Genomic DNA, 12,874 nt, shown 5'->3' with positions numbered 1-12,874 from the left:
TGCCTGACATGAAGCCTTTCTTTTCTCAGAGATATAAACAGCAGAGTGATGAAGTCAAGAGTGGCTTTTGAGTTCCTTTTCTGGAGCCTAATTTGTAATTATATTAAAATATGCCTAACAAGATTGACCATCTTCCCTACTTTTGGTACAACAACATAGGTATCTTCATACTGTTGGGGTGACATCATCACCCTCCATCACTCCCTGCAGGACTGAAACTCTGTAGCCCACTGAAGCATTGTTCTTAAGTACACAGCTCCCCGGCTATCACTACTCTACCTTCTGTCTCCATGAATTCAACACCTCCATGCACACCATAAAAAAGGATCACAGAATACTGATTCATCTGTGACTGACTTATTCTACCTTGCAGAATATCTTTGAAGCTCATTCATGAGTTTGCCCATCAGAATCCCCTTCCTTGGTAAGGATTAACGACATCCGGCTATATGAGTTGAGTGTGAGCATATATGCTTTTCTGGTCTATTCACTTGTTGATAGACATCTGAGTTACTTCTACCTCTTGGATAACATGGATAATGATGCTGTGAACATGGGTGAATTAACACTGCCTTTCGGCCATCCTTGGTATGTACCCAGAATTGAACCCGCTACCATGATGTGGTCCTAAGGACCTGTTCCTCACAGTGGCTGCATCATTTCCTATCCCCACCAACTCTATATCACAAGGCTCTGATGCTGCCACCTCGTGGGTAGAGGACATGCCACTGTGGTTTTCATCTTCATTTCCCTGATTGGCCCTTGTACATCTTCTTATTTAGTTACTAAGTCAAAGACAGGGGAAGCAAGAGGCGCCAGACCCAGGTTCCTCTAAAATAAAACCAAAGCCATAACTCCTGCTTGGTTCTATCCACACAAACATGTTTTACACTGGGGGTGGTGGTTGGTAGGGGGTGGAGTCAAGGGCATGAGCAGGAAATGTAATGACTTGTTTAAACTAATTAAAACTGAGGCTAGCATCTAATTAATGAGGATGAGATGCAGCCTGCTACATGACTTCTCCTGCCTTATGGTGAGTCGTCCCATATGTATACTAAAGAGGAGACAGTAATGGGAAGACAGGCCAAACCTGACACAGGAGCAGAAGCACCAAGCTCCATCTCTGTGAGGTTCACACCCTGAGTGGTTAATCTATCCCCCAAAGCACGCTATGTGTTTAAACTTAGGAAGGTAAAAATGGCCACAGAAGCTCCCAGCTATGGCCTCTTGGACCTTCACAGTCACTGAAGGGAGTCTCTGCCTCTATTTGATACTTTTTGTCATCCAGCAGTGACTTGAAGGAGAAGGGCTCCTGGACCTCTCTCCCTTAGCCCTTCTGATCCACCAGCACCCAACAGGGTACTCCAGAGCTGCACAAAGACCTGCCAGTGTGAGGCCAACTGTTAGAAGCTCCTGGATGATGGAGATGGGGGCTCAGAATGAAGACACACAAAAACAATGAATGGAGGGAAACATCAAAGTTTAAACTTTGTATTTAAACGTTTTATTGGTAGCACTGTGGTTGTGTGAAAATCTTTTAAGGGAGGTGAAAAAGCTGATTACAACCAACACATAAACCTAACTGTCTTGTGTCCTATGGTCAGTAAGAATTCCCTGTTTTAGCAATGCTCTTTGTCTTTTAAACTTGTAATCCTGCCCCTAAGCACCTCAGAAATCATCTTATTATCTTATTTTCTATGTAATAAAGTCCACTGGGGTGGAAAGATGCCTCAGTGTGGTTAAGGGCACATACTATCTTTCCAGGGGCCTGGAGTCTTATTCCCAGTACCATATTAGGCAGTGCACAACTGTCTGTCACTCCAGCTGTAGTGGATCTAATTAATACTTCTGGTCTCTGCAAGCACCTGTACTCACATGCATATACACACAGGCACACATACACATAATTTAAATAAAAATAACAAAAGTAAATTTTTAAAAAGGATTACTTAAGATCTCTTTGAATGATATTGTCTTGAGAAGTTTATATACATCCACAATGAAGTGTGTACTTTCCCCCCCAAATAGCTCTTAAATGTGCCCCTAACACAAACACTTAAAATCTATATTAGAGCTTTTTCTTTTAAAAAATATTTATTACTATTGTGTGCATATGGGGAGGGTATGCATGCCATGGTACATATGTACAAGTCAGAGAAGAAAGTCTGTTCTCTTTTCCATCTCCACATAGATTCCAGGGATCAGCCTTGGGTGGCCAGGCCTGCCCAGCAAGTGCCTTTACCCACACTCACCAGGTTCTTCCTTGACAAACTGTGACTTTACTTCATACCGACTCATCGACTTTTCCACTGCACAGGCAAGAATTCCACCTACACTTGGGTAGAAGCCTCTGTGCTAACAGGCTATGTCTCCCACTGCCTCTCCTGCTGCCTAAGGTATTACTACTAAGGGAGGGAGGGATGGAGAGGAGGAAGAGGAGGGGAGGGAAGGGGAGGGGAGGGGAGAGAAGGGGAGGGGAGGAGAAGAGAGGGGAGGAGAGGAGAGGAGAGAAGAGGAGAGAGAAGAGAGTTTTCAATTCAATGAGGCCTCATGTATCTCAGGCTGACCATGACTACTACAAAGATGACCTTAAACCCCCAGTCCTCTTGCCTCCCCCTCCCAAAGGCTAGGATTACAGGTCCAGCTTATGAAGTACTGAGATCAAACCCAGGACTTTGTGCAAGCTAGGCAAGTACTCTCCCAAATGAGCTACATGCCCAGTCCCTTAGTTTTAATTCTTGTGATAATTTAGGAAATACACCAGAAGACCCTATCCTTCACTGAAACTTTGTTTGACCAGAAGCCTGAACCATGGGATCCCAAGAAGCACTCGGAGAACACCTGTGGGATGGATGAAGACAACTTCTATCTTAGATGTCTGACATAGACACAGACCAAAATCAAGCTCTCTCCACATTGGTTGTTTGAATAGCAGACACAGAGATTCACAGACCATAAGTTTCTTTTACTAAGACAGGATAGAGCCGAAAGGAGGGGTGAAGGAAGGAATTAGACAGGATAGAGGTGAAAAGGGCCTGAAGGAAGCCAACAGCAGTATGCATGTTAACAGAGGCAAAGGCTGACCAGATGTTCACCACACCTGGTCAACTCCACCCACTGGAAAAAGGAACAGCCTTAAAAACCGCAGCAACAGGAGCCCATCAAACATTTCCGAGAAATTCATTGGCAGACAGGTAAACCCTGTGAGACACTATAACTATTGTCCCGGATGGCCCTGAGGAAGATATTTACTCGCCAGTTTTCAGCTATGATTTTTGTCCCAAAGGGAGAGAATAATAAGTCAAAGCTTTAACTACTCTGTCCCCAGCTCCTCTACAAAAGTAACTTTACAGCATTTGGATTTTAAAACTTTTGTTAGGAAAGAGACTGAAATCAAAGTAATAAAACAGTATCAAAAAATTTCCCATAAACTTAAAAAAATATATAGTCACAGGCTTGGCACTTGAAAATAGTAGAAATATATGTTAGAATATGCCAAGTTGCACTAGTACACATGAAGCTACAATAATACATATTAGGTACCTGATAGACAGTGAGGCCTACAGTTCATAGGGATGTAACATAAATGAAGGCTCTGTGGAGTGCATAGGACACTAAGCATTGTACATAGCAAAGGTTGGAGGACCTTCACAAAGGTTCACATAACTATCTTCACTTAGTAGATAGCAATAATATTCAGATTTTTCAAATTAGTCACAACCCCAAGATCTGTAAAAAGAAATCCTTCATTTTCTCCAGCCCCTATTCACATATGTCAGGTGACACCTTAAGCTAAAACCACCAACAAGAATGGAAAGGGGCTCCTTGGCTTTTAAATTGTGATCAATTATTATATCAAAAATGTCAGCAAATGTGCACAACTTTACAGTCATCAATATTGCAACAATCACTGTGAGGACATCCTTTTCTAAGGATGTTCAAGACTTACCTATTGTCAGTTGCCTTCAGAGTGAGGTCCACTGATGGCCAAAGTCTCACTCTCAGAGGAGTGCAGGGCTTACAGCAGGAGAGAAGACGAAGAAACAAAATAGAGCTAGGACTATTGCATCTTGGGCTGAGTTGAGCCCAGGTGGAGGAGAGGAAGAAGACAGCAGGTAGATAGCGCTGAGGGGTAGGGGAGCTATAAGGAGGGCTGGGATAGAATTATGGAGTGAGCAGAGCTGGGGTCAGGGCTACCACACAAAGGCAGACATATGGCTGAGCAAGACAGTAAAACTCGAGTTCTACCACAAGGAGACACCGCTAGGCTCCACATAGTTCCTGAGTGATTAGGAAGTTGGCCTCAGAGGCTCCCCACAGTCCATGGCAAATCCCTCAGCCAGAGCCAAGAGCCAGATAAGATAGGAGGGGCTCACCGTCACTAGCCTCCACAAGGTCTACTGACATCTTTATTTGGGTCAGCCAGAGACATTTTGGTCACTCATGAGACAAAGCTCAGAATTTGGTCTGGTTTGTGTCAGAGAACTTGAGTGAAGGCTGACTTATGCCTGGTAAGGCATGTAAGATGTTGGGGGCAGTACTTATCATTTTCAGATTTCATTTTCCCCATTTGCAAACAAAAGATAAAAACATCTGACACACCCACCTCATAGACTGAGGGTCGGGTATGGACATTAATGCGGAACCACCTAAAAAAATATGGTTACCATCAGCTGTAAACTAGTGATTTTTGTGTAGTGTGATAACAAATCTAATGTCATCTGTCATTTCAGATCTGTCACTGATTTATGAATTATAAAGACTTTTCTGTATTTATATAAAAATTCATAATTGTCTAAGTTGTACTATTAGTATGTCTGATTATTTTCAATTCCCCCCAAATAATAACAGCATATAAAACAACATAATTTACGAGAGGGGTAAAACAATAACCCAAACGACACACTTGCACACTTAGGTCCTTGTGATTGAAAAGATGAACAAATAATCATAATAATTCACTGAGCAACTATTAATGCCTTAAAGCAGTCATTGCAAGCCAGGGTGACTGCTCTCTAGACAGCATTTAGCATGATTAAAGATACTGTTAGAGGCTATAGCCCCCAAGGGCACACCCCTAAGAGACTGAGATCATGCTAGTGGCATGTAGCAGCAATGCCAGAGATGTCATTTAGCATCAGACAACACACCAGCTCCCCACAATAAATGTCTAGTCCAGTGTGCCCATAGTGCTTAAGCTGAGAAAACCATTCTTAATATTATACTATTCTGTGTGTGACTACAAATCCATACGAAAGAGACACATATGTATATAACGATAGCATTCAGCTCTATAAAGGACTGAAACTTAAACTCAGTCAATAGCCCAAACCTCCTCCTGTCATCTTTTTTTTTTTTTTTTTTTTTTTTTTTTTTTGTCAATGAACCATGGAATTCTGATTTTAAGACTTGAACTCAATGGGGTAAACAGGCAGGCAAAGGAACATCTGGTCTCCACAGGAATCTGCAATCTTTACAAACAGAGTGGGCAGGAAACAAGCTGCCCCTAAAGGCCTCTAAGCTCAGAAGCTCCGTTGAGCCCCACCAGCTATCTTTCAGTGCAGTGGGGGCCCATTAACAGATGAAAGGGTCAGCCACTCACTGGGCAGCACTGAGTGCCCCAGGAGCCTGAGCTCAGTGGACAAGCATGGCTGACATTCAACAGGGGGAAAGTCATAAATTCCACAAGGACAATGACCCAGCTCTGGGGCAAAGTTCATCACCTTAGTTAAGCCCATTCATCATATGGGGGTGGTCACACCTTCTTTGTAAGAAACACTATCATCTGCAGTGTTCCACACAAACTTGCTGTTCACACTAGGGTCTCATGGTGGGTCATGAAGTTTCCATAATGAATCAACCTCAGCAAAGAATAGAGAGAAAATAAGATTAAAAAATGGCAGGTAAAACTACTGTCTGCAACAATGTGTCTGAGCACTTATTTATATACTAGGTTCTACAACAGTGTATCTGGGCACTTGTTTATATACTGGGTTCTGCAACAATGTATCTGGGTACTGTTTATATATTGGGTTCTGCAACAATCAATATGTCTGGGTACTTGTTTTATATATTGGGTTCTGAAACAATATGTCTGGGTACTTGTTTATATCCTGGGTTGTGAAGCATAGTTAAGTCTTTTTGACTAGTAGTCCCAATAACCTTTTGAAACTATGCCATAGCCATGAATGGTGGCACACACCTGAGCTGCAGCTAGGAGCCAGACAAGAAAGGGACCGTCCAACACTGAGGGCTCTACAAGGAAGTCTATGGTCCTCATTCCTTTGTATTCTAATTTCAGAGAAAATGCAATAGGAAGTTAGGACAACTCAAAGGATTTCTGTCAGATAAAGAAGGGGGAGAAAAGAAGACAGAGGAATGGAAAATAGCAAGTCCAAAGACTTGGGTATCCTGTGGCTTCCTGATTCCATAAGTGACTGAAGCATGAACCGAGTAAGAGAAAGGCCTCCAGCTTGTTCAGGCCAAGGTAGAAAGCTGACAATGCCTGAGTGTCAGTGACAAAGCTGGGAAGGAAAAGGCAATGAGAATGAAGCACAAAGAAAGAGGCAGTCAAGCACCCATCACCCCAACTCCAGATACACATGAAGTGATCCCTTTAGAAGGGTCCCACTACAGGGTGGCACTGACAGGAAAAGATGTGTTCCTGGTCTTGACAGAAACTTGGGGAACTGAAAGGAAATAAATTGCTCCCCTCAGCAAGTCAGTGGGAATGGTTTGGAGACGTCCCAGGACTCCTGCGAAGGGCTTCAAGGAAAACCAAAGGAGTGCAATGGGATCCCTTTTTCAGAGCCACTGTCAGCCTGTGTGGGATGTGAGGTAGATTACACACATGGGCCACACGGAGAAGCAACAGAGAACACACAACTCCAGCAGCGCACAGACCACATCCCACAAATATTGCTGGTATGTTTGTGGAATGCCAAGTAAATCGAGTGGCTGGCTACAGCTGAACCGTCACAGGAACTAAAAACATTACAGGGATTAAACAACAAAAAATCCTTTCAATTACAGAATTGAGTGAAATAGTCTTGATTATGAGGAAACATCTTCCTTTAAGAATTATCACACTATGCTTTGTTTTCCAGTCAGACACTTTCAAGTGTGTTGTTGTTTGTTGTTGTTGTTGTTGTTGGTGGTGGTGGTGGTGGCAATGGCAGAAGCTATGTGTGCTGTTTGTTTCTCTTTTTTGTCTGTGTGTAAGTACATTTGTCTGTGTAGGTGAGCATGCAGGTGTCTTGTTTGTGTGCAGAGGCCAAAGGACCCCAACTGCTGTACCTCAGACAGCATCCACCTTACTTTCATTGAGACAGGGTCTCTCTTTCATTGGCCTGGAACTAGCAGAGCAGGCCAGGCTGATTGGCCAGGAATCCAGTTCTCTCTGCCTCTCCAGCACTGAGATTACCCACATGTGCCACACTGCACTGATTTTATTGTTAGTGCCTTTGCTTTTAAATATGGACTCTTGAGACTCAGCATAGATCCTCATGCTTGTAAAGAAAGTGGTTATGCCCACTGACCTATCTTCCAGTTCCTTGGCATTTTGTATTTGTTTGTTTTTAATGTATTAATGGTCTATCCTACTTCACCTTTTCTCCCAGGTCTCCATCATTACCATCCAAATTCTCCCCTCTATCCCAGTCCCCTGAGACCTTGTGCTGTTCAGGGGCTGGCACCACAACCAAATATTCTCATGAATTAAACATGGGTTTCAGATGGCTCTCTTCTGTGACTTGTGACTGCCAGAGTCAAAACTGTCAGCCTGACTTTTAAGTAACCTCTCTTCATTAACTCTGCCTAAGCCATTTCACAAAAGCAAGCTTGGTTTCTGCAAGCAGGGCCCACACCTCACACCACAATGGAGGCAGCCTGGGGACTTGGACTGTGGGGCTGCAACCATTGGCTTCCTTGTTCCTGACTGCAGAGACCCGAAAATAAGACACGTGCCTCAGGAAATTGAAAGCAGACATAGAACCCCTGAGCCTCAATCACGTTTTTACAACCAAAATATGCTCCAACGATTCTACCAAGTTATTCTTGGCAAACTCTTTCTTCATTATACACTGTTCCATTTAAACTTGAAAAATGAACGGGCATAAACCACACATTTTCCTCCTCCGTATAAATAGGTGTGTCCCCCAGCCTCATAAATGTGTGACCATTCTACTTTAATTGGAGGTGCGGCCCTACTTTGGGGTTTACTTTTACAATATTTCCATCTGAAGGCTACTGTCGAAGTTATCCTTAAAATAAGACTTTGCCGAAACTTCTCTTAACTCATGTGATTATACACAAATCTACTAAGACTTTACCCAACAACTTATTAAAACTTTAGGAAGAAAACTGAACAGGACTAGTAGGTCCAGTTTAAGGTTGCTGGTTTAGCTAGGCATGGTAACACACATCTGTAATCCTAGCACTTGGGAGATAGAAGTAGGAAGGTCAGGAGTTCAAGGTCACCCTCAGCTTGTTAGCAAGTCTGGAATTCTTGCTAGGTGGATGCTGTCTGAGGTACAGCCTGGAATTCTTGAGACCTTGACTCAAAAAAGTACAAAAAAAAATACTTAATTTTTTTATTTGCATAGGAATTGAATTTTTTTGAAACTTGAAGTCTATGGATGCATGGAGGGTGGGAAGAATTTAGCATGTTCTGAATGCTGATCTGTGCTAAGGATCCATGGGAAGCAAGAACCCTCATTGATAACTTGCACATTTGCTCCTGCTTCATAGAAAGGGGACTTTAAGTCCCCAAGGGTTGAACAGCTTGTTCAAGATTGCTAAGGGGCTAAAAAAAAAAAAAGTAGAATCAAACTAGGATTTATTTTTTAAGATTTATTTATGCCAGGCATTGGTGGCGCACACCTTTAATCCCAGCACTCAGGAGGCAGAGGCAGGTGGATCTCTGTGAGTTCAAGGCCAGTGTGGTCTACAGACCGAGTTCCAGGACAAGTTCCAAAACAATACAGAGAAAACCTGTCTCAACCCCCCCAAAAAAAAGATTTGTTTATTGTATATAGTATTCCACCTGCCATGTATGCCTACATGCCAGAAGAGGATGCCAGATCTCATTATAGATGGTTGTGATCTACCATGTGGTTGCTGGGAATTGAACTCAGGACCTCTGGAAGAGCAGCCAGTGCTCTTAACCACTAAACCATCTCTTTAGCCCCAAACCAGGATCTTTGTCATCATTTTTAATACTAACTACCAAATTGACAGGATCTAGAGTCACCTAGGAGACCAGCCTCTGGGCATGCCTGGGAGAGGTTGTCTAGATTAGGTCAATGGGGTGAGAAGACCCACTTTCATCGTGGGTGGCACCGTTCCTCATGGTGGGACCATGCCTGAATAAAAAGGTCATCTGAGCACCGGAATCCATCACTCTCGGCTTCCTGACTGCAATGCAAGTGACCAGTGGACTCACACTCTTGCTGCCTTGATTTCCCTACCAAGATGACACACATCAGAACTGTTTTGTCACAGCGACAAAACAAGTAATTAACATAGCACCCTATTGAAATAATTCAAAATTCCCACGAATTTTTTTTAATTCTGAAATTGCTCCCTGTCTTCTTAAAAAGTACATTGAACTTCTAGGTTCCCCTTTCAGAGTGGATGTGAATCTCTGTCCTAAAGGAAACACTCAGTACATCTCAGGACAGTGATGGTGAAACCAAAAGTGCCCCAGAGATGAGGAGGAAGGGAGGAAAGAGCATCCCAGCTGACAAAAAGTGCAAGTCCATTGGAGAGGAGTGGGCAAGAGGTTCTGAAGCAGAGGAGACAGGGGAGCAGCACAGAGGAAGCAATGAGTCAGGAGGAGCCAAGAGCACAGCTGGAAGAGACAGCCAAAGGGCTGGGGCTACTCACATTGACACTGAGCTATAATCTGAGGGCTGTGCCAAAGAGGCTCTTCATGGGACAAAAGACCAGCATGGTTGCTATATGCACTTGGACTGCCAAGGCAAGTACAGGCAGACAGACATGCTAAGCCAGGGTCAGGATTCATCTGAGAAGGGTTAAGATGTAGCTGAGGGGAGCTGAGGAGTGAGCAGACATTGGATACAGTGAAAGAAGACAGGACCCTCGGTGGAAAGACCCTCTGGGTCTAGAAGAGATGCTAGGACAACTCTAAGACTCTAGTCTAAGTCACTGAAGGGAAAATGCAGGCAGCGAAGAGCAGACTAGGGAAATATGTTATGGTTTTGTTCTCAAATGTCCACAAAGGGCTGAATATGGTGGTACACATCTGTAATCCCAGCACTGGAGAGGCTGAGGCAGGAGAATCAAGAGCAAACCATAAAGGTCCATAGATTAAAGCCTTAGTTGCCAGCCTGTGGCACATCTGGAAGGAGATGAAACTCTGAAGAGATATGGCATTTTGGGGAAGGAAATGCTTTCTCTCTCTCTCTCTCTCTCTCTCTCTCTCTCTCTCTCTCTCTCTCTTCCTCCCTGTTGCCACAAGGTGGGCCACTCTACTCCATCGTGCTCTCTGCCATGAAGTATGGCCTCATCACAGATCCCGACACAACAGCCAGTCAACCCCAGACTGAAGCGGCTGCTGTCAGGGGATCCAAACCACCTGTCCCTCCTTGAAAGTTGATTATCTCACTATTTCGTTACATCAGAGGGAAGCTGACTAATATGAAAGATTAGGGACTCAATGCTGGACATGCTGGGTTTGAGAGTGTCCACTAGACATGAACGTGACCATGTTGAGTGGAATAGTTGGATATGTGAGGCTGTAGTCAGGCAAGGAAAGCTAGGCCACCTGGATAAGCTCTGTGTATGCAAGCAAAGGGAAGCCAAGGGACCCCAACACTAAGAGGTCAAGGACACAAGGAGAGGCCCATAAAGGTAACAGAGCAGTGAGATGAATTGGGAGGAAATGAAGAAAAGTATTCTGTGGATTGAAAGAGGAAGGAGCATAATGAGACCAACAAACACAGGGGAGATGGAAGAGGGCACAGAGTGGTAAATGTATGCATGCTACAATGAAATTCATTAATTTGCATGCCAACTAAAGGAATGAGAAAATTAAGTAAAGGCCTGGAAGATTGCTCAGTACTTGCCATACTAACAGGGGGTCCAGAGTTCAGATCCACAACCCACATAAACACTGGATGGGCATGGTGACCTGCCCGTAATTCCAGTCTCAGAAAGTAGAGGCAGAATCCCAAGAGCAAAGTGGCTTGAAAGAGTAGCCACATCGGTGAGCTCTGGGATTGATTGAGAGACCTTGCCTCAATGAACAAGATGGAAAAGTGGCTGAGGTTGATTCCTGAAATCAACTGGATCCACATCTCTTTTCTGGAGTCTAAGTGATAATGTGTTCCGACACTTGTTTTTCTCCAATGTCTTACCTTGTGACACCTCAGCCCATGGCTGTGTTTTCTGTCTCTGCCATAGTGCTCACTGCCAGAGAAAGGAATAACGAAACCTAAACAAACTTTCAGAATGAGACCAAGGGGCAGTGGCAGAGATTGGAGCCATGTATCTATAAACTGAGGCTACCAAAAGGTAGTGGCCTCCACCAGAAGCTGAGATAATCAAGGGAGGGCTCTTCTCAGAGTCTCAGAAGGAGTGGCCGTGCTGTACTATGATCCCAGACTTCCAGCCTCCACAGTTAGTAAGTGCTCTGGAGGGCTGAAGCCTTAAATTCACCCTGGAGAAACCCAAATGATAGGCTAATGTTGACCCAGAGAGCAGGAGACTTTTTCCAACTAACACATGATAAGGAACATTCCCTTCCCTGCAGTGGTTTGTTCCCTACAATTTTTGAAATTTCATTTGCCAATATCCAGTATTTTGGGAAGTGGCACCTAGAAATTCCATCCGTCATTCAGTGCCAGGCCCTTCTCCCTGGATTGTTCTAATTCTTGCAGGTATGAAGGGCATCTTACTACAGCAAAACTGTGAATTTGTTAACGTGAGGAAATCTTGCCATGAAGTGAATCGGCCTACTTTTTGTCTCTTTGTGTCATGCTCTTGAATTTCTTGAACTTAAAAACCCTGAGCAAAAATGAACTATATTCCCCTCTACTTTTGTTTCTTTTGCTTTTCAAGACAGGGATTGTCTGTGTAGCCCTGACTGTCCTCAAACTCAGAGATCTGCCTACCCCTGCCTCCCAAGTGCTGGGATTAAAGGCATGTGCCACCACTGCCCTGCAATTCTGTATGGTTTATAGAGCAAGGGTGAACAAACGCAATAACTCAAAGACAGAGAAATCCCACCTCCTAATCAATGGCTGACATGGGAATAGACAAGCACTAAAGTGTCTATCACAGCTGCCTTACCAAGCAGGTTAGGGTAGCGTGTGTGTATTGGAAGTTCTCCACAGCTACTGTACAAAGATGAGGGCCATGGTTTGAGAGGAGTTTTGAACTGTTGACAGACAATAAAAAGGGAAAATTCTTCCTCTTCATAGATATTTAAATCTGCCAGGATCCACTCAACACTTAGTCTACAATTTAACCCCAGCACTCAGAATGCAGGGACAGAGTTTGGGGCTAGCATGGTCTACATACTGAGTTCCAAGATAGCCAAGACTACACAGAGAAACTATGTCTCAAAAAACAAACAAAACAAAACAACAACAAGATTTGATCAAGGGAGGGAGAGACAGAAGGGAAGAACAGAAAACAGACACCTGGGACAGTTAATCTTCCCAACACTAGTTAGCCTGTTTTAAGGGGGACTGGGAAACTAGGGCTCTAGCACAATAGCAGAGCACTTGCCCCATATACAAGAGGCCCTGGATTCTAACCCCAGAACTACAGAAAATGAAATTATACCCAGGCAGGACTAATGGGGGATGTCCTTCTGAATATATGTTTCTCTTATTGGTTGATGAATAAA

The 12,874-nt window shown here is 43.8% G+C and overlaps 1 protein-coding gene across 9 annotated transcripts in view; it reads right to left on the bottom strand.

Moving 5' to 3' along the window:
* The window catches only part of Tiam2 (TIAM Rac1 associated GEF 2), a 239,052-nt gene that overhangs the window by 102,744 nt on the left and 123,434 nt on the right, over positions 1–12,874 (bottom strand). Inside the window, exon 1 of one of the 9 annotated variants that reach the window (XM_027401043.2) lies at positions 5,724–5,934. The exons of the other annotated variants lie outside the window; for them this stretch is intronic. The gene's annotated coding sequence lies outside the window, so the exon portion shown is untranslated. Of the gene's footprint in view, positions 1–5,723; positions 5,935–12,874 lie in introns of those variants that run through there. 9 annotated transcript variants of the gene reach the window in all.

This window comes from Cricetulus griseus, chromosome 2, assembly GCF_003668045.3.
Source record: "Cricetulus griseus strain 17A/GY chromosome 2, alternate assembly CriGri-PICRH-1.0, whole genome shotgun sequence".
In the NCBI taxonomy this organism is placed as follows: domain Eukaryota; kingdom Metazoa; phylum Chordata; class Mammalia; order Rodentia; family Cricetidae; genus Cricetulus; species Cricetulus griseus.
The sequence above is the reverse complement of the archived record's forward strand: the minus strand, read 5'-3'. Positions and strand labels throughout refer to the sequence as shown.